This window comes from Hesperophylax consimilis, chromosome 4 (assembly GCF_061612785.1).
Source record: "Hesperophylax consimilis isolate HC1 chromosome 4, BYU_Hcon_1.0, whole genome shotgun sequence".
Classification (NCBI taxonomy): domain Eukaryota; kingdom Metazoa; phylum Arthropoda; class Insecta; order Trichoptera; family Limnephilidae; genus Hesperophylax; species Hesperophylax consimilis.
In genome coordinates, this window is record NC_142839.1 from 19,223,568 (window position 1) to 19,245,118 (window position 21,551).

Genomic DNA, 21,551 nt, shown 5'->3' on the forward strand with positions numbered 1-21,551 from the left:
TACATTTATTTGGCAAGTAAAAGGATTGATACAGAAGGAACCAATTGGCTCGATATGTGTAAACTGCAAAAATCTCTTTTCAAACTGTTTTTATAACACTTAGGACGGGTTGTTTCGGAGAATTTGAACAATTCATCAAATTTCAACATTCATTTACGGGTTCAGTGAAAGTCCTATTCAAATTCTGTTATTATATCATTATAGGCTAGTTGCTTGACAGAACTGAAATAAAAACAGAACTTGAAAAAATCTTTCACAGAACCTGAAAATGAACGTTGAAATTTGATGAATTGTTCAAATTCTCCGACACAACCCGTCCTTAAAGATGCTTAATAAATTATGACCCGTTTAATTCATTGCTACCTAGCATTTTCTTTATATTTGGGAAATGCACCAGAGAATTGATCTGCAGATGTGATCAACAAATCCAATTTAGCTTTAAATGACTTTACAGAGCTTATCATTTCAGCTATGTTTTTGTCTTTCCCCTGCAACTCCAAATTTAAAAAATTCAATTTTTCCATGATGTCTGTGATAAATCCCAAATCAATCAGCCAGCGAGAGTCAGCTAGTTCATTATAATTTTCCTCTTTATCGTTTATATTTCTTTAATTAAACTCACAAATCTTGTAAGAACCTTTCCTTTACTGAGCCAACATACTTCAGTATGCAAAATAAGATCATGTTCTTTATCTTCATTATCTTCTAACATGGCCTTGAAAAGTCGGTGTTGCAAAGGAGCTGCTCGTATAGAATTGATTTTTGTAACTATTTTCATAACGTGTTCAAATGGCAATATTTTACAACACAGAGCTTCCTGGTGGATAATACAGTGGTAGGACATAAAGTTTGAAAATGAATCATCCTTCTTGCAGAGGACAATAAATCCTTTGTTTTTACCTACCATTGCTGGTGCCCCATCGGTGGTTATCGCAGACAGCTTGTGCAAAGGCATATTTATTGACTTGGCATATGTTCTGAATGTATTATAAATATTATCCTCACCCCTTGTCTGTCCTTTCATAGGTAATATTTGCAACATATCCCCTTTTACTGTGATGTTACTAACTCCCCATAACTGCTAACTATGCGGTGTCTGATATGTATATCTGTTGACTCGTCAAATTGTAGCGAGAACCAGTCACATATTTCCAAGTCAGTCTTTAACTGAGTTTGTATGTCTATTGCATGTATTCTTCTGGTGATGGTGTTATTTGACAAATGTAAGTCTTGTATTGCTGAGACAATCTCACATTTGTTAGAAAATCCATCAAACAAACAATCGTCACCAGTCAAAAATAGTTCTTTAAACAACTCACCATCAATGAAAGGTTTCTTCTTTTTTGCGAGCATGCGAGAAACTTTGAAAGAAGCAATGGTGGCCTTTTTAGAATTTTCCACATGTCTAGTGAAAACAGTCTGTTGTACAGTTAGAATCTCAGTACGCCGCGAACCTTTGTGGTGAGCAGTCCGAGCCGCGCTCGAATTTCCGTATTTTGACGTAATCAGAAATTACTACCAGTGGACGCGCATTGGTGACAATAAATCTACAAAACGTTGTTTTCGAAAAACTACTCATGCTTGAAATATAAATAAAGGGGAGACCAGGGCCAGAAGGCTCTGGATCCATCCAGTAATATGGTGTACCCGCTATCGCCTAAAATAGTGATTAATGATGTAATGGAAACATCAAATAATAAAAGTGATGAGATTTCTGGAGAGTGGCAAACCGTGACACGGTCCGGTAAAAGGTCAAGGCTGAACTCCGAAACTAGTGAAACAGGGAAAAAAGAATTGAATGAAAAGAAAGGAATCATTGTGGTACAAGGAGAAAACCTACCTGGAAAATTAGGAATGGCGAAACTACTTTTTAAGGCTGGAATGAAAATGGAGAAATTGAAAATAATTTCCGGAACAAAAATGGAAATTACGTTCCCAAACGATCTGGAAGCCGAAAAAGCCATCAAAAATTCAATTTTCAATTTTAAGAAATGGGAAGTGGCAAAAAAAAATAATAATGAATTTTCTTTCGGTGTAATACGAAGGGTAGACCTTGATGTGACAGACGAAGAAATCATGGAAGTCGTCAAATCTGATAAAAGTGTGGTTAGCATAAAGCGTTTCTCTAAAAAGGGGAAAGAGGGTCAACTGACGACAACTGTGAGCCTGAAATTCGTGGGGAAAGAGATCCCATCACACGTCTTTATGTACGGGGTCAAATTCGGAGTAGAACCTTATGTGTTCAGGGTAATGCAATGCTATTGTTGTTGGAGGTACGGACATATTGCAAATAACTGTAGCAAGAAAGATATTAAGCTGTGCCCGAAATGTAATGGAGAGCACGAGACCTGTGACCAGGTAGCCAAATGTGTTAACTGCGGAGGAGACCATCCGGCAAATGACATTAACTGTCCAAAGTGGAAGAACGAGAAAGAGATTACACAAAAAATGGCAAAAAAAAATGTTACGCATAAACAGGCGAAAAAACTCATAGAAAAGAAGATATCCAACTCAAAAGAAAAAGTAAATATTCCAAATAACATGTTTAATAAAGAAAATGTGTACAAATCAAGCGGAAAAACTACTTATGCTGAGAAACTTAAACGAAATAAGACAAACACAGCTGAAATGCATATAAATTCAAAAAACAACAGTAATGTCAACATTGCTCGTGAAATATTGACAGCAATTATAAATGGGGAAAACTGTGAAAATCTCGTAAAAATAGCAATTAATAGATTCATAGACACCATAATGGGTATGATTAAGGATGGAGGCTTAAATGATATATTGAAATCACTTGTTACGGCGAATAATGGATAAGAATAACCTTAACATATTACAATGGAATGCTCGAAGCTTACATTTTAAGAAACCTGATTTAGAAATATATTTACAGAGGCAACACATTAAAATTGCCCTAATATCAGAAACTTGGCTACAATTTCCTTACATTTTGACATTTAAAGACTATACAACATACAGACGAGACAGAGCCGATGGCTATGGAGGAGTTGCAATCTTAATCCATAAAAGTTTACAGTCAATTGAACGAACCCTAGATATCATCGAATCCTGTGAATTAGAATTATGCAGTGTTAACTTACTCAATGCTGGAAATCTGAAATCCGTCAACGTGATATATTGTCCTAGTAATATAAATGTTACAATTCAAACATGGAGGAAAGCTTTTGATCAGATGGGATCAGGTGCACTAGTAGGCGGTGATTTCAATGCCCACAATCCACTATGGGATAGAGCTATACGAGATACAAGGGGAGATCTCATTGCAGAAGCCTGCCAAGATTCAAACCTTATTATTGTCAATAACGGAGATATAACAAGATTAGGACATCCCGGACAAAGGAGTTCGAGCCCGGATATTACCCTGGTATCATCAGAGCTCCTACTGACTTTTAACTGGAGGGTAGATTCAGATACGATGGGTAGTGATCATTTACCAATAATTATCACTTTAGAAGAAAATTGTTGTAACTATGAACCAATTTTGAAAAGAAATTTCAAAAAAGCAGATTGGAACAAATATAAATCCACGGTGGAAAAATTAATACAAAATCTTCCAGAACAAGCATTGTCAATCCAAGAGTACTATGATAAATTAGAAGAAGTTCTAAACAAAGGTGCAGATGAAAGTATTCCATTCTTTAAGAAGTCTAAAAATAAAGAATTCAAACCGAAGTCATGGTAGAATCAAGAAGTCTCGAAAGCTATAGCTGAAAGAAGATTAGCTCTGACTCGTTTACGGAAAAAATGTTAATATTGACAATTACATAGAATTAAAGCGCAAGGAGTCGAGTACTAGGCGGATAGTAAGAAAAGCAAAAAGGGATGGATGGAGAAAGTTCTGTGATTCTGTTGACGCTAATACAACCTACTCTGATATGTGGAAGAAAATGAAATGGTATAAGGGAATAGGAACCTCCCGTCCAAATATCTTTGAGAATAGCAAATCAGCGTTAGAGTATCTAAAATATCTGGCCCCAAACGAAGATCTAATTGAACATGTGTGGACAGAAGAAGAAACCTCGGATACTTCTGGCATTCACAAACCGATAACAGCTTCTGAACTAAAATCAGTATTAAAAATGAAAGATACATCCCCAGGAAAAGATATGATATCTTATTCTATGATAACTAATTTACCTACTTCTTGTCATTTGCTTATTATTGATTTATTCAATTCAATTTTACGAACTTCCATATTACCTATGCAATGGAAACAGGTAAAAATTGTGCCTATAATTAAACCCGGAAGAGATCCGAAACTTATGACCTCTATAAGGCCAATTTCGTTAATTTCATGTCTTTGTAAAACTTTCAACACTATAATTACAAGACGATTAGAGTGGTATTTAGAAAGTAATTTTTTATTCGATAAGTCTACAATAGGATCTAGAAGAAAACTATCAACCATGGATAATCTGGGAAGAATGGTTACAGAAATACAAGTTGCCCAAACAACCAATGCCGTTACAATTGCTGCTTTTGTAGACATTAAAGATGCATACAATAATATAAAGATCGAAGAGGTCATTAAGGTTCTCATCTCTAAAGGTATAAAAGGAAAAGTTATAAAGTATATCTGGGAATATTTTAAACAAAGAATGATCATTATTAAAGAATCTAACATATTTGCTACACAAAGGTGCTCGAGAGGACTACCGCAAGGAGATCCCATGTCTGCCCTCCTATTCAATATTGGAACTTCTGGTATAGGAAACCATCCCCAAGTGAAACGCGTACAGTACATTGATGATTTTGGTATTTATTATTCAAGTAAGAAAGTAAAAACATGTGAAGACATTATTCAACAAGCTTTGTTAGAACTACAGAATGCTCTTCAAATAAAAGGTCTTGAAATATCGGAACATAAAACGAAAATATGTCTATTTGCAAGGGGAAAGAGACGAAACATCCTAAATATTAAAATAAATGATATACTTATAGAAAGAGTGGATGAACATAAGTTCCTTGGGGTGTGGTTGGATTACAGACTCGCTTGGAATAAACATATAAATAATACCTGTCTAAAATTGAACCAGCCGATGAATATTTTGAAAGTGTTGTCAGGCAAAAGCTGGGGAATTCATCCACTTCATATGAGAAGATTGTACACGTCCCTTATAAGAAGTCGATTAGATTATGGTAGTATACTCTTTCATAATTCTGCCAAAAGCAATATTGAAAAATTAGAGAGAATACAATCACGAGCTTTAAGAATATGTGGAGGCTTCCTGAACTCAACTCCGGTGCATGTCTTACAAAGTGAAATGTGTGCCCCTCCTTTGCATATAAGAACTTGGAAACTAGCTGCAAGATTTTGGCTAAGAGCTGTATCAATTGAAAATAATCCACTTGTTTTAGAAATTTTCAAACTAAAATCCTTGATACAAAACAGATTCTGGAATAATAAAAAATTACCTATGTTGATAAAAATTTGTACAGAAACCATTGATTGGAAAACAAATAGAAACAAATGTCTCGATATGTACTCCTTCGAAACCTGGGTTGGAGCAATTAATTTAGAATGTATTGCAGTTGATATTCATGATTTCAATTACCCCAAAAGACATCTTTCATTGAGAGAAATTAGTAATGTCGTAAGCGATATGCTAATTAAGAAATATTCAGGATTCTACCAGATCTACACCGACGGATCGAAAAAACCGGATCAAGTTGGAGCTGCCTTCATTTCAATACAAAACAATTTTACACATAAAATAAAACTGAATAAAAATTGCACTATTATAAATGCAAAATTGATAGCAATCAAAGAAGCTGTGGAGTATTCAATTAAAAATAACTGGAATCAAATTGTAATATTAAGCGATTCTAAAAGCGCGCTTCAACATATCAAAAGTGTTTCAAAAGGAATTGCCTGCAGAAAAATAGCCTACAATATTGCAGATCAAATAATGCGGCTACAGCAGAAAGGTATGCAAATATGCTTGCAATGGATTCCATCTCACGTAGGAATACATGGGAATGAAGAAGCGGATTTGTTAGCAAACGAAGCATGTGTGAATGGACACATGTATGACTGGAAACCAGATGCCGAAGATTACTGCCAAAAAATTAATTTAACATGTAATATGATGTGGAATCAACATTTTGAGACTTTATCTACTAATAAGGGTATATGGTATAGAAAACTCCAAAAGGAACCGTTTAAAGAACCCTGGTTCACTGAGGTTAATCTGAAAAGATCAGAAATGAGAATAATTTTTAGATTAAGATCCGGACATGCACTAATGAGAAGAGTATTGTGTTTGATAGGCCTCTCTGATTCTCCAATGTGCTCAATATGTGAAGAAATTGAAGATGTCCAACATACATTAACAAAGTGCATTAAGTATGAACAACAGAGAGTGACAATATTGATGACCTCGGACCCATCGGAAGTTCAGAATTTAATAGCCTCAACAGAGTTCTATGCCATATCAAGAATCATGAAATTTATTCGATCATGTAAATTGGGAAATATTTGAAAGTGTAATCTTGGACAAAAGGCACCTTTTAAAGAACTTATAAATTATAATTAAAATATTTTAATATTGTAATTTTAAAAACAGATGAGGCAAAAAATGACAGCATTATGTGAGTCAGAAGCCTCGTTAATAAATTTAAAAAAAAAAAAAAATACAGTTAGAATCGGTTTTAGTTGATATATTTTTTTCTAAGTGGATAATTCACATTAAAAGTGGTATGAATTGTCTGAAAGTGTCGTTCAACATTATGTTTTTTCGGCACTGCAATACTACTACCACACAACAAACAAACGCATTTATTTTTCAAATTAACAAAACAATATGATTCCTCACCCTCAATGTTAAAATATGTTCGTTGTTTTTTACTCGGTCCACTCATTTTAGGACTAAAAAAATTAAAAATATTATAGTAATTAAACTACAGTATAATAGCAACGTTATAGCGCACGTCTGTTCTACATTATATGCAATCATGTATAAATCATGTACAATCATAATAGATTATCGCTTAATAATGACTCGAACGGGGCAGCAATCGCAATCACTATGACAAGAACACGGTTCCAGGCGGGGAATGCTATTTGCACATCACTCCTTGTACACGCCGAAAACCCGAAGTGAGCCGATAATCGCCGAAGCAATCGGGACCGTACGAGAACATAACTACTGTCAGTTTGGCTGTCGGGGCCATGCTTATTGCTTTCACTGACAGAAAGAGCTGTCAAAGTCATGTGCCATGTGTTTTGGCGACTTTGGCGTTCATCGGCTCAGTTCGTGGCGTTCAATCACTTCGGGTTTTCTGCGTGTACAAGGAGTGATGTGCAAATAGAACTCCCCGTTCCAGGCTAGCGTGAAGAGTGCAGTCTGGCTAACCAGTCCGCTAGACAAGTTGCGACAAGTACTGTCAGCAAAAGAACCACTCATACATGCAATATCGCAAACATACAAACGTATTTTTGTAAGACGGCCGGCATAGTCCAGTGGTACCGCATTGGACTGCCATTCCGAAGGTCGCGGGTTCGAACCCGGCGTGCGCAAATAAATTTTATTTGATTAATTTGTGTTATTTCACAATTAATTAATTAAAGTTAATTAAAATAATATAAAGTATATTTGCGGCACGTTCCAGAGTGGAAGATACTACCAGTATCGCCCTGGTGTAAGACCACCATTCAGAATTGAAACGTTGCTCCAAATGGCTTTAGCCGTGTTTAGTGACTAGATCTGAATAGCCAGGTACTTCCCCACCTTCCTCTTTCCCTTCCCCACTTACCTTCAGCCTCACAACATCCCCCAATTGGGGATGCCATAGTCTCACTGGCTCCAGACGGGAGCAGTTGGGACTCTTGTGAGGTTTTCACTATAAAAAAAATAAAAATAAAGTATTTAATAAACCTAGGCACTCAAAAACATTATAACTCTAACAAATAAATAAAAATAATTCACATTTTTAATTAATGTTTATGAAAAAATTCTTTCACTGTCGAATAGTGGCGGGCACATGCGAATCGTTCGCGGGCTCCATGGCGCCCGCGGGCAGGGAGTTGGGAACCCCTGACTTACATCATAGTATCTCCTGACATTTTAGAAGGTTTTGTTAAATTCAAAGTGGTAAAGTTGAAGCCGTTCCACAATATAATACAACTCAAACAACTAGCGTGACCGTGGCTAAAATCACCTACATGCCAATTTAACGTTTTGGTAAAAGTGAGTCAGTAGAAACTCATTTCAAATTTACGTAAAAGCAATAACCCCACTGGCCAGAACCCGCCGTCCTGCCGCGGCATGAGCTACGTATGTACATTGTTATTATCGGCAATATGTTTGGGTCATGATCAGGGTAATATTAATGGATTTTTGGTTCTTAAAAAGTTCCTAGGGAAACCTTATTTTAATTTGTGTATCCCCCCGTACTTTATTTTTGATTCTTCTTCTTTTGTCCTCTCCTATCGGGGGTTGGCTATCATCGGGACGATCTTCACCCAAAAGGCTGTAGCTAATAATACAACTATGTGGAAATGTACTTGTGTATTTTGAAGCCATGAACTGCGGGTCTTCCTCTGCTAAGTCGTATGAGGTCCCCAGCCCATGGCAGCTGCCTCTGCTACGTCGTATTTTATATTATGCGGTGTTGAATGTTTCATGTATGAGATCCCCAGCCCATGGAAATATGGGCTTGTTTATACATTATTACATTAATAAAGTTCTAATTTATATGGATATGTATTTGCCCACAGGTGGAGCGTCTCAAGTCGTTACGAGAAGATCACGATAAGAATGAACCCCAAAAAAATGATAAAACCAGTGAATCAAAGAAGTTCGTAATCAAAGCTGAAAGGATTAACTATGAGAATGTTTTAATGAACATAGAAATTAAACAAAAAGCCGTGGAAGAGGAATTGCAAACAGAACTGTCTAGGATAGGGATGAATTTAGAAGCTGCAGAGAAAAGGAAAAACGAATTAGAATCTCAGAAAGACGAGTTCTTGAAGAAAATGAAATGTGAAGATGTTCCTGTTTTTGAAAGTAATTTTTTTGAAAATTTACAGAATATTTTAAATGTCCCAAATAGTAACGTAGATCACACTCTTCATGATAATGATGGTGAAAATGAATCTGTTTTACACTTACAGCAAATTAATAAATCTTTACAAGGCTTGAAAAGTTTGTGTCACAAAAAATACTCTAATTGCCGAATTTTGCCTCTCTTAGAAAACATGAATAAATGTTGTAAAGAACTAAGCCAAATATTGGAACATCCTTCAATTTAATCTTAAAAAGAGTAATTTATTTCTGCATAATATTACCTTGCCTCTTTTTTGTAAGTAATTTATTTTTTACTGTAATATATACATGTATTTTAAGGTACATATTTATTTAGAAACCAATGATAATTATTATTTTTCTTAGTTAAGTTTTATGACTTCGCAATAAATATTTAACCATGATAATAATTAGTTTTGCCAATGCTTTATATTAATACAATTTACAAAAATAATAATATTTATGCTGTTAGTTGTAGAAAGTGGAAAAAAAATCCTTCTAAAAAAAGCAACCATACTAAAATCTTTCTCAAAAGGACCGCATAATATTTTACTTTCATGAATTTAAAAATTATTAAAATATTTGAACATTTAAAAAACTTGAATATGTTAAAATTAAACAACTCGATTATCTCGTCACAAAATCTGATAATATTATTTACTTAATGACTGAACCGTTTAGGATTATTGTAAATGAAAGTGGCGCCCTCTGTTATTTTCGAAAAGAACCGTTTATGTTTTGAAACCTCTGTAGCGGGTTTTTATCTGCTAGTATTTACATTACTATGTCACTAACCCGCCACCCCATAAACCGGGCAAGTGTCCAATTAGTGAAAGCAGCTAATTATAATACATACATCTAAATATGCTCAAAATTAACCCAGGTATTTTGTAAAGCAAACAAATAACCACCGCTATCGATCTTTCCAAAAATTTCCATATACATATTATTGTTTTAAAATGAAGTTGTCATGTTAACGCTTGCAAGAAGACTCCATTTTGTACAATTATTCAAAGAAAAAAACGCTTGCAGCAGACTACTGAATTTGAAATGCTAATACCGGTGAATTATAGAGATTGATTTTGTGCTTTCAAGTAGTAAAAATAATGAAATATAGTATGTGGCGGAGAGTCGAATGGCGAATTACTGAGATAGAACCATATTTGTAAATATTTGAAAATTTAGCATCTGGGGACAGAAAGTTTGTAAGCAAGAAACATTACATTATAGAAGTTATTGTATTATTCACAGTTACAGAAATTGAACAAATTATGTAATGTTAAATAATAACAATAATGCAACATTCACAAGCATGTAACCAAATTGCACATTTTGACGCAGCTGACCAAATGAACACTTTTGTGACAATAATGCTCAATGCAATAATGTGATTTTTTTTGTTCTCGTATAAAGTTGGTTACGATGAACACTAATGTTGTGTGAATTCGATGCCAGAGGTGTATTGTAGTCATTTTGCGGCTGTTATTATGCTATTTTAAGACACGGTTATTAATCACCAATATCATCAATGTTACCTAAATGTCAATGAAAATAATTTATTAGCTTTATGTTTTAAAATGCAACTATGTATTAGTTATTTTTCTGTAAAGTGATAATTGGTGAATCCTTTTTATACCACTAGTTTATGTCTACTTATTTTTTATACCTGAACAGACTTAATTAAATTACTTATTTTATCAACTTATGCTATGAGTGCTCTGTGTTTGACGGCTGACTGACGGCGGCGCGGCGTACAGATAAGATTTATTTATTGTTACATTTTCGTATTCATTATTTTTGTTTCTATTATTGGTTTGCGACGCAGTTGCGTGTATTATTTCTATCATTTATTATTTCTTAAATAGTATTTATTGTTTCATTTTTTTTTTAATTTGTTGAAATGGAGGAGGATGAAAATCGACCTCCTGACCCTGAGTCCATTTCTAATATTGCAGACGTCTACGATTCTGATGATTCCCAAGCTTCTGTAACCATTCCTTCCTGAAAACGACGACCTCCGCTTTGTCTTAATGTACCTCCTAAAATTAAATCTCTTTCACAAACAAACGAATCCCCAATATCTCATGGAAGTTATAATGATACCATTCCTACAGAAGCAAAAGCCATTGAGCTTATGTATTCTATTTCATCTTCAGCTCCATTTATTGTTAATGTCCAAAGGACTGAACAGGGGAAAATAATTCATCCCCTGGATTTCGGTAAATTTATTTTTAGCTCAAAACTCAATAACCTCGGTATTATAAATGGATCAATAAAACCGGAAGGTCGATACAAACTATCCATAGAATTTAAATCCGCCACATTGGCTAATGATTTTGTTAAAAAAATAGGTTTTCTTTCAAATAATAAATTTAAATCTTTCATACCTACTTTCAATTTAACCAGAATGGGCAGAGTAAGAGGTATCCCAACCGATCTATCAGAAACAGAAATAGAAGACGCTCTTAATGACTCTCAATTAACTCCAAAAGTTTTAAAAGCACGTCGTTTGAATTTCAAGGATACCTCCACCGGCACCACTATATGGAAACCTTCCCAATCCGTTGTTATCACTTTTGAAGGTCAAACATTACCATCCCGTGTATTTATTTATTATAACGCTCTTCCCGTTGAAGTATACAGATTCCCGACGATCCGATGTTTCAACTGTTGCCGTTTTGGCCATTCAAAACCTATTTGTCGTTCCCCTCCTCGTTGTTTCCATTGCGGAGAGGATCATCTCTTTGAACAGTGTCAAAATACAACGAATAACCCTATTTGTATTAATTGTAAGGGCAACCATACTGCTGTTAGTGTGGCCTGTCCAGAGTTATCTAGACAGAGAAATATCAAACAGTCAATGGCTGCAGACAACATTTCCTACTTTCAGGCTTCTAAATTATTCTCTCCTACGAAAAAATCTTTTGCAGAGATAACGTCTAACGCTTCAATCTTTCATTTTTCTTCCCCTAAATCCCCTCTATCATCTTCCCACAAAGAAACAATTTTCAAACCGATAAAATCTAATCCAAAATTTATTCCTTCTTTCGATAAAAAACTACATAATGATCTTTTACTTAACCCGAATGGGAATAATAAATCCCAGGCTCCCAATGGGACTGCCTTAAAAAACTGTTCCACTTCCGATATCTTACCTAAAGTCATGATTGAAAATACTTCTTTTATTCAAACTTTAATTACCCTATTAATTACGATCCTTTCAAATAACAATAAAGTACCGTCCAACGCTGCCGATTATATGAAATCTTTACTCTCTAGCCTTCCCGATGTATCCGCAACTGAGCAAAATACTTCAATGGAATAGTAGAAGTCTATTCGCCAACAAAATTGATCTTGTACAGTTACTTGATGAACATAATATTTCAGTTGCTGCCATCTCCGAAACGTGGTTAAAACCCACATACCAATTTAAGATTCCTGGATATCATTGTCTAAGACATGATAGACTGGATGGCAAAGGTGGCACTGCTCTTATTATACATAATTCTATCCCTTTTAAACAAATTATTTTCAACACTCTCCCCAATAATTTTCAGATAGTAGCAGCTGTTGTATCTGATATTACATTACTATCAATATATATTCGTCCCTCTACAATTTTTGTTGAAAACGAATGGTCAACATTTATATCCCAGATTCGTCCCCCGTATATGATACTTGGGGACTTAAATGCTCATTCTCCTTCTTGGGGCAGTGAGTTAACAAACCGTTCTGGCCATAATCTATTAGAATTTATGGATACCTATAATTTATGTATTCTAAATGATGGATCTCCAACTCGTTTCACTGCCCCTCAACATCGGAAAAGTGCAGTCGATTTATCTCTTTGCTCATCTTCGGTGATTCCCATATGTTCTTGGAACATTCTTAAAGATCCACTTTCCAGTGACCATTTTCCTATAATAATTACCTTCCACCATCTATCTTCCACGCATTCCTTTTCGATAAACAATAGTTTTAAATTTAAAACGAAAGACGCAAATTGGAGAAATTTTTCTTCAGAATTAGACTCCATTTTTCAAGCATCTAAGTCTTCCCTTGTCAACACTAGTTTACAATGTGAATTATTTCCTAACATGATAATAAAAGCTGCAGAAAAAACACTTAAAAAACGTAATGTAAACATTAAGATAAAACATTCCACCCCATGGTGGGATGAAGAATGCACTAGTGTCGTTAAATCCAGAAGAGAAGCAATTTCCATTTTCCGTAAATGTATGTCTTTCGAAAATTACCTTTCTGTGAAAAGCGCCCAGGCAGAAGCGAAACGCGTTTTGAAAAAAAAAAAGCGGTCTGGATGGCGAAAATTCTGTGAACGCTTGTCTCCTAAATCTCCCCAGTCATCCGTATGGTCCAATTTAAAAAAATTCGGTTCGTCATATACTCCCCAGCGTTCCAAACATATTCCAGAAGAAATTATTATAGGTTTTGCTGATAAGATAGCTCCTCCGTCAGTTGCCAGATATGAGGAAATGCTTTCCTTTATTTCTTATCCATCTCACTCTAGCTGGCTGGACTCTCCTTTCTCAGTAAGTGAATTAAATCGAGTAATCAATTCCCTTCCAGACTCTTCTCCTGGCCCTGATGGAATCTTATATTGTTTCATTAAAGCATTTTCAGATATGTCGGTTGAATATTTTTTGTCCCTAATTAATTACATGTTCGAAACAGGATTTATACCGGAAGTCTGGAAAGTTCAAAAAATCCTTCCGATTTTAAAACCAGGCAAAAATCCATCTGAAATCTCATCCTATCGTCCTATTGCTCTTTCGTCATGTTTAATGAAAGTAGCAGAACACTTGATATAGAACAGATTGGAATGGTTTGTTGAAAATCACAGAATTATCTCTCCTAATCAATATAGCTTCCGGAAAAAGAAATCAACCATAGATAATTTAAGTGTGTTAACAACAGACATCCGTATATCTCAGTCCCTTAATTCTTGCACTCTGGCCACATTTCTTGATCTTTCGTCAGCTTACGACGATGTATTAATTAACACTTTGAAAGAAAAATTAATTAAAATAAAAATTCCCTTAAAATTAGTTCAATTTATTATTAATTTACTAACAGACAGATCCATTATTATCCACTTTTCCTCAAAAACGATAAATCGCAAACTATGGAAGGGATTACCTCAGGGGTCCGTAATCAGTCCATTATTATTTAATATATATATAAGTGATTTAGACAGTGTAATTCCTTCATCTATCAAGCGACTTTATTTTGCTGATGATTTCCTTATATATTTACCACACAAAAATCTATCGCGCGCTGCGAAGGAATTGAATTTGGCTTTACATAATATTAAAGTTTGGTTGTTGACAAATGGGATGAATTTAGCTACGTCTAAAACCAAAGTAGTGGCTTTTACGCGCAAAAGAAAAATACCCCCCTTTTCTGTCTGCTTTGATAATGTCCCTCTTCAAATCGTTAAGCAAATTAAATTTCTTGGACTACTTTTGGATCATAAACTTTCCTGGCTCCCGCATATTCAGAACATTTCGGCTAAGTGTGAAAAGGGGCTAAATATTATGCGAGCTGTTTCCAGAGTGTGGTGGGGATCTCATCCTACTACTCTTAAATTAATGTATGGTGCTCTAGTGCGAAGCCATTTGGATTATGGAACATTTCTTTTCGATCCTCTTCCTAAATATTTGGACAAAAAACTTGAAAGAATTAAGTAGAAAGCGCTCAGAATAATTATTGGAGCGATGAAATCTTCTCCAATTAATTCTCTCCAGGTAGAATGTTTTGATCCCCCCTTAATTTTGAGGAGACAATTCCTGGCTGGTAAATATATTTTTAAATCTTTTTCTGTATCGCGTCACCCTTTAGAACAAAGCCTTGATTATTTGTTCAATAACTTAAATAACGAAAAAAGATCGACAGATAAAAATCGACTTCCTCTCCTTCTAAAAAGTTTTCTTTCATTCAAATCTCTGTCCTCTTCCCTCCAAAATCTACAAAAAGATCCTATCCTTCCTATTTTCATTATCCCATTTGATTCTATCAATTATATCCCCAATGTTATAACTTCAGACTTCCGAACTGATATTTTAACCTCATCTAATCAAAATGTTGAGGAAAAATTTAAAAACATTACATCTTCTAAGTTTCCAGAATTTTCACTCATTTACACAGATGGTTCTAAGTCTGATAACAAAGATTGTGAAGCTGCGGTACACATTCCCGAATTCGATTTAGATTTGTCTTATAAATTGCCTAAAGAAATTTCTATATTTACTGCAGAATGCTTCGCAATTGAACAAGCTTTGAGCCAAATCCAGCTTTTCAATATTCGACGAGCCTTACTGTGCACTGACTCACTAAGCGCAGTGTTGAAAATTTCCTCAAATATCCATAAACCAGAAGACTATATTATTTATAATATCAGAAACACCCTTAAATCTTTAAATGAATTAAATTTCGAGACAATATTGGTTTGGGTCCCTGGCCATTTGGGAATTGAGGGTAACAAGAAAGCCGATTCTCTAGCTAAACTTGGAACAATTTCTGGCTCTAATCCTTTAGATTTTAGAATTCCTATCTCTGACGTCATCCCAATTCTTAAATCCAATATGATTCGCTCCTGGGAAGAAAATTGGTCTAATACAAAAACCCGAACTGGTGCTTTTTATGCTGGAATACAAAATCAAATACCAAGTAAACCTTGGTTCCACGGCAAGAAAAAATCCAAAAGATTTATTTCCTGTATCTCGAGAATGGGAATTGGTCATTGCTCCATTGCATCCCATTTATTTAAAATCCGGGTCCTAGATAGTCCACTCTGCCAGTGCGGCATGGAAAATGAGACTCTTGATCATGTTTTCTTTAATTGTAAAAATCATTCATCTTTCAAAGGCATTTATCGTTTACTTATAAAAATCACCCACCAATCTCCCCTTAGTATTTCTTATTTACTTTCTCTTAACAATTCTCGCATTTTCTCAGTTCTATACAAGTTCATAGACTTGAATGACTTCAATATTTGAGATTTCCTATTCCCGTATAGATTTCCCATAAAATTATAACCATCTCCCCTAACTTTAACGGCACATAGCACTCTTTTTAGGGTGAATTGCCTAATACAAAAAAAAAACTTATGCTATTATTATTTACCTTGCTCTAAAGATAAATTTTCATTTAAATGTGATATTTAACTACAGCCCCAAGTACCCGTATTGAACGGAACTATTTGGGAAGAATGTAGTAAGGCTGAAGGAGGTTTTGGAAGGGAAGGAAACAGGTAAGATGAGGCTTGGAAACTACAGCCTGCCCTAACTATAGATCTATCTGTAATGACACAGCTAAAGAACAAGGCACAGGCAAGGGCAAGGGACTTCTGAATGCTGCTGTCATTATGTTCTATTTGTTATTCATTGTATTTTGTTATGTACAGTGGGTGGCCAAATTATTAGTTTTTTAAGAATTAATAGATTTTAATGCAATATTATTTTTTGCTAACTATATGTACTCCGCTGCAGCAGACTGTCGGTGCAGATAGAGAAACAATAACAATGGCGCTGTTTTTAAAAAAAAACATCTTTTGACCTATCACAGGTATACAGATGACCTGTCACATCTATATAATATAGCTATACTAGTGGATCACCCGCAATGATTCGCTATTGCTAATGTATTTCTCAGGCACCTCCAACTTCTTCCATCATCCACTACTGTATACCACAAGGTTACTGTTAACAAACTACATTACAAAGACTTTAATATGACTCCGTATCTCATTCCTATGCAGAGATATTGCGTTAAGTATTCCTCGGGCATCCCCAACTAATTCTACCATTTAAACATCTCTAAACACTCCTGGCACTAATAACAATAAGCTTTGAAATTTTTAGCGATATCAGTCAACTACTTTTCGAGTTTTGCGAGCACAAACATACGGAGGTTGAATTTTTATATATTACTAGCGGACATGTACTATTGGAGACTAATTTGTAGGCCTTTTTAAGATATACAATTCCGTAGTATATTATTTTGATGTATCTCATAAGGTTTAGCCACGGTTAGCAATGTAAGCGCCTGAAAATATTATTTTTACGACTTGATTAAAAAACATCCACTTTACATAATATGCATGTATTATATGTACATATAAACCTTCCGGAAGAAATTCTCTAAATGATAGTGAAGACCCTATCAAAATCCATTGTGTAGTTTAGAAGAACTAAGCGCACAATCAGACAGATGCGGATAGTGACTTTATTTAGAGAAGATTAGAAACCAGTTAGAATTTAACTCAACCATTTGGAATGCATTTTATAATATAAGACGTTGTTCTGCCACAGACCGCCGTCTATGTAGGGAAGTTAAATTTTTTTTTCTCTTTTTTTTGATCAGAAGTCTGAAATAATAAAGAATTTACTAACTTATTATAGCTATTAATTTATTTACCTGTATAAGAAATAATTTCACAACAAAAGAAGAACAAATAAAAGCATAAAACCCTCAATTTAAAAAAAATATATAACGAAATTAACGAAAATGCCCAACTCAATAATTGAGATTAACATATTTTGGTATTTATTTGGTACATTATTTTTTACAATTTATGTTTTCCAGTAATGTAGGGCTCACTGGGTGGCTTGCTATATTACTAGAGATTCAGGGATGTGCCTTGAGATCTTTAATAAAATATACAGATAATTCTTTCTTTTTCTTTCGTAATGTTATGTATTCCTCCATGGTATTATATATTTTATGTTAATATTTATTTAATTATTCACGGAAAAATTAATGTACCCTTCAAGAAATATAACTTTTTTCAAATCTATTCAAAAATACATATCAATTTATTCTTGTATAAAATTATGAGTAAGCACTTGGGTGTTTATATTTAAGAGGTTGCTATAGTCGGCAATCTCACCACTCCCGGCTATGTTGCGTGACTGGAGGTAGTGATGACAAGTACCTGGCTAAGCAGATCTGGTCACTAAACACGACTAAAGTCATTTCAAGCAACCAGAGCAATTCTGAGAGTATCTACTACACCTTGGCGCAAATAATAATGGACCTGCTATGTATTTTTTTAGTTAAAATATTTATGCGTGAAATAATTAACATCAAATAATTCAAATTCAATGAGATGACTGTATCATTTTTATTGTATGAGCTTTTGTGTGACAACCCTAAATATATGATATCATGAGCGTTTAATCGGTGTCCACTTGTTTGGTATTGCGGTAAGTAAATTACAACTAATTTGTAAAAGTGTCTTAACTAAATACTATAACAAAATATTCGATTTCGAAAACAAGTAGATTTTTTTTGTGGGATTTGGAATTTGCATTAACGTTTGATACTGCTGCTAACAATTCGCGCGCTATTGTAAAAAGGACTAGTAATTCGTAAGCAGATTTTATTTTCGAAGTCTTAATATAGTGATAGGATGTGAGTTGCCTCAAAACTGTTGGATTCGTTTATTGACCATTCATTGAAAGGGTGACGCCAACGTCGCTTCCCCCCGCACAACATGGTTTGTTCTCCTCACCATTATCTACTGTCTACTGTTTCTCACATCTACATATTGTACTTAATAATATAATTGTCATTCAGATAAATTAATTATAATTTAATCGATCAGTGGCTGAGTTGACATCGCGTTTGGACACCACCCAGGCGTAGTGTGTTCAATTCCTCGGCTGGCTAAGTCCTCCATCACAACACAAGCAACATTTTCCGCTTACTGTGGTGGAAGTAGGAGATTTTCAAATATTGTAGGTTATCATTAACTCGGGAATATTTATCTTTCTTAAAAAAAAAAATAAAGAAAAAAAACTATTAATTAAATAATTAAAAAATACTTTGTTTTTACCACGATAATCTTTATTTAAAAAAAATCAACATGTTTCGAGAACGATGTTCTCTTCATCAGGACATTAAATGTTGAATACATAATTGAATACATTTAATGTCCTGATGAAGAGACAATCGTTCTGGAAACCTGTTGATTTTTTAAAAATAAAGATTATCGTGGTAAATTTTTTTTTTAAAATTATTACATTAGTAAAATGGTGCCACAAAGTGAATTTTAAGAAAAAAACTATACCCGGCCTTGACAGGTGCTGCTAACAGTTGTATGGTTTCCATTTGACCAATCGCAGATAAATCAAATCGAAAAGGAAAAATCATTAAATGTGATGCTTGTACAATTAATTTAATTTGTCTACAATATTGTATACGCAATGCATGTATAAAATATTGCATTATTTTGTTTAAATCAGATAAAAATAAATAGTAACATATCAATTGATATTTAAAAAGGGATATGTCAGCAGTTTAATTCCTTATTTTCCTGGTGTATCAATAATGCATAAATGTTTTTTTGTATGTTCCACCTCTTAGTGATTATTCCTGCAATTGTTTCAGGCTGCAATATAAATTTAGATACGTTAACGGAAATGCCTTTACACAACAACTTCTAGATGAACATTCAATTACATAATATTATATTCGGGCCCATTGCCTGGTGGTAACTTCCTGCAACCAACCCGCATTCTTAACAGAAGAATATTGCAGTGTTTCACGCATGCTGTGAATTACACAAATGTACTTATAAATGTATGAAAATAAAAACAATCTTAAAATTAAATATAATTAATTCAGTAAAACCTAATTGTTACTAAAATTATTTTAACAAAAAGCGAATTAATATAGTGTGAAACTATTTTCTAGCATTCCTGTAAATTTTGGTTCACTGCTGTATTTAAGTAGGTGGTGTGCGATTCAAAAATCTGCTTTAAATATTTTATTTTGTGATACGTTTACCTCCTGATTTTCCTTAGTGCCATTATGTCTGCACTATGCCCTGTTATGTAGGTCACAAACATAATGAGGCCCAAAGAGACTAGAGTAGAAATTACTAAAATTGTATCTGGTGATGCCATGGCGTCAAAAACACCCGCTAAATCTGGAAAATCCACTTTAAGCTGAAAAATAAAAGTACCAAGATTAGCATTTCTTTTAGTAAAATTCTATAAAAAAAGCAATGAATATGTATAGACATTGATTCCCAGGATTTTGGCAGAAATTCCAGTGGGAAGACGTTCAGTTAGTTTCCCCAGACTAAGCTGGGGAAAGCAGAGCTGCAGAGGCTATAGGTACTAGAAGGAAATGAGATTACGGCCTGGCCTGGAGTCTGCAGAAGCCTTGCCAAAGCGATGGGCCCCCCACACGACACATGGATAAATTTCTTTGATGTTAAACTTCTTAAATTCAAAGGTGTTTTCTAATAAACTTGCCTTACATTAGTTAACATTTATTGTTTGTCATTACCGTTAATGGATACTCCATTAGCCATTTCAGTCCATCTTTGAACGCTATGTAAACAGTTCGCATTATGATATCGACGAGAATGGCTGGTACCACTACCTACAAAAAAGGTATAAAAGATATTATTTAATTTGGTAGATATTATTGAAATATATTCCGGCTCATTTTGCCACTCCTTCCCGTTGCTGTGTGCTGATTTGACATATCTATAATTATTATTTCTATATCTTTGTAAATATACTAAACACAGAGTTAATATTTTAGGGTTTGCTTAGCAATATATTTATGTATCGCATAACATAATTAAAATATATAATTATTTATCGATTGCAAGTAGAAAAAATGTTTTGTCGAAAAATCGGGGAAAAAATGATGTCTGCGTGTGTTTAACTTTCCGAGTGGTGCGGTCATGGTGCGGTAGTGAACGATAGAGGTACGGTGTTTCACTTACCAATCACCATGCCACAAAGCGCTGTTGTCAGTAGTAGCCGGCGGGGTTTATTTATGGCCGGCGGTCTGCCAGCTGTAAAAGGCGTATCATGTGTGGCCTTATTTTCCTAGTTTATGAAGTGAAACTTCTTTACGCGCGTTATGCATTTTCGAGGACCGGAGTAAAACCGACTCATGACCGTCACGTAAAACCGTGATCATTTCGCTATAGGAACCTAGCTAATATTATATACCTAGTTTAGGTCACTCTCCAAACTCAGCTTCGCGGTCTAGAGGCAGAGCGCCCGACTGTCGTCGTGAAGAACCGAGGGTTGATCCCCGCTTTAACTAATTTTTTTTTTCTTTTTGTGATTTTTTTAATACGAGGAAAAGTGATAAAATGCTCTCATGCTGCGACTTTTAGATATTTTTACTATATGATATTTTGGTCGAAATATAGCTTACAAATCGAGCCGGTAGAGTCGCTCGGTATTTTAATTAATTATTTTTTATTTTGAATCATTAAAATTACTAATCAAGGCCGATAACGCGACTTATTACCCTCGCAGACGTGCGTGACAAGATTTTTTAGTAAAAAACACAGCCATAAGTGAGTTTTTCAAAATTAGAAATGTTTTTCAAATTCAGACTCCATACGGGTATGAGACTGTTAAAACACGATAGATCTTTTCCAAAACGGACAAATATACGGAAATATTTTGAAAAACGACAGATATGACTTCACACTGCCGATAT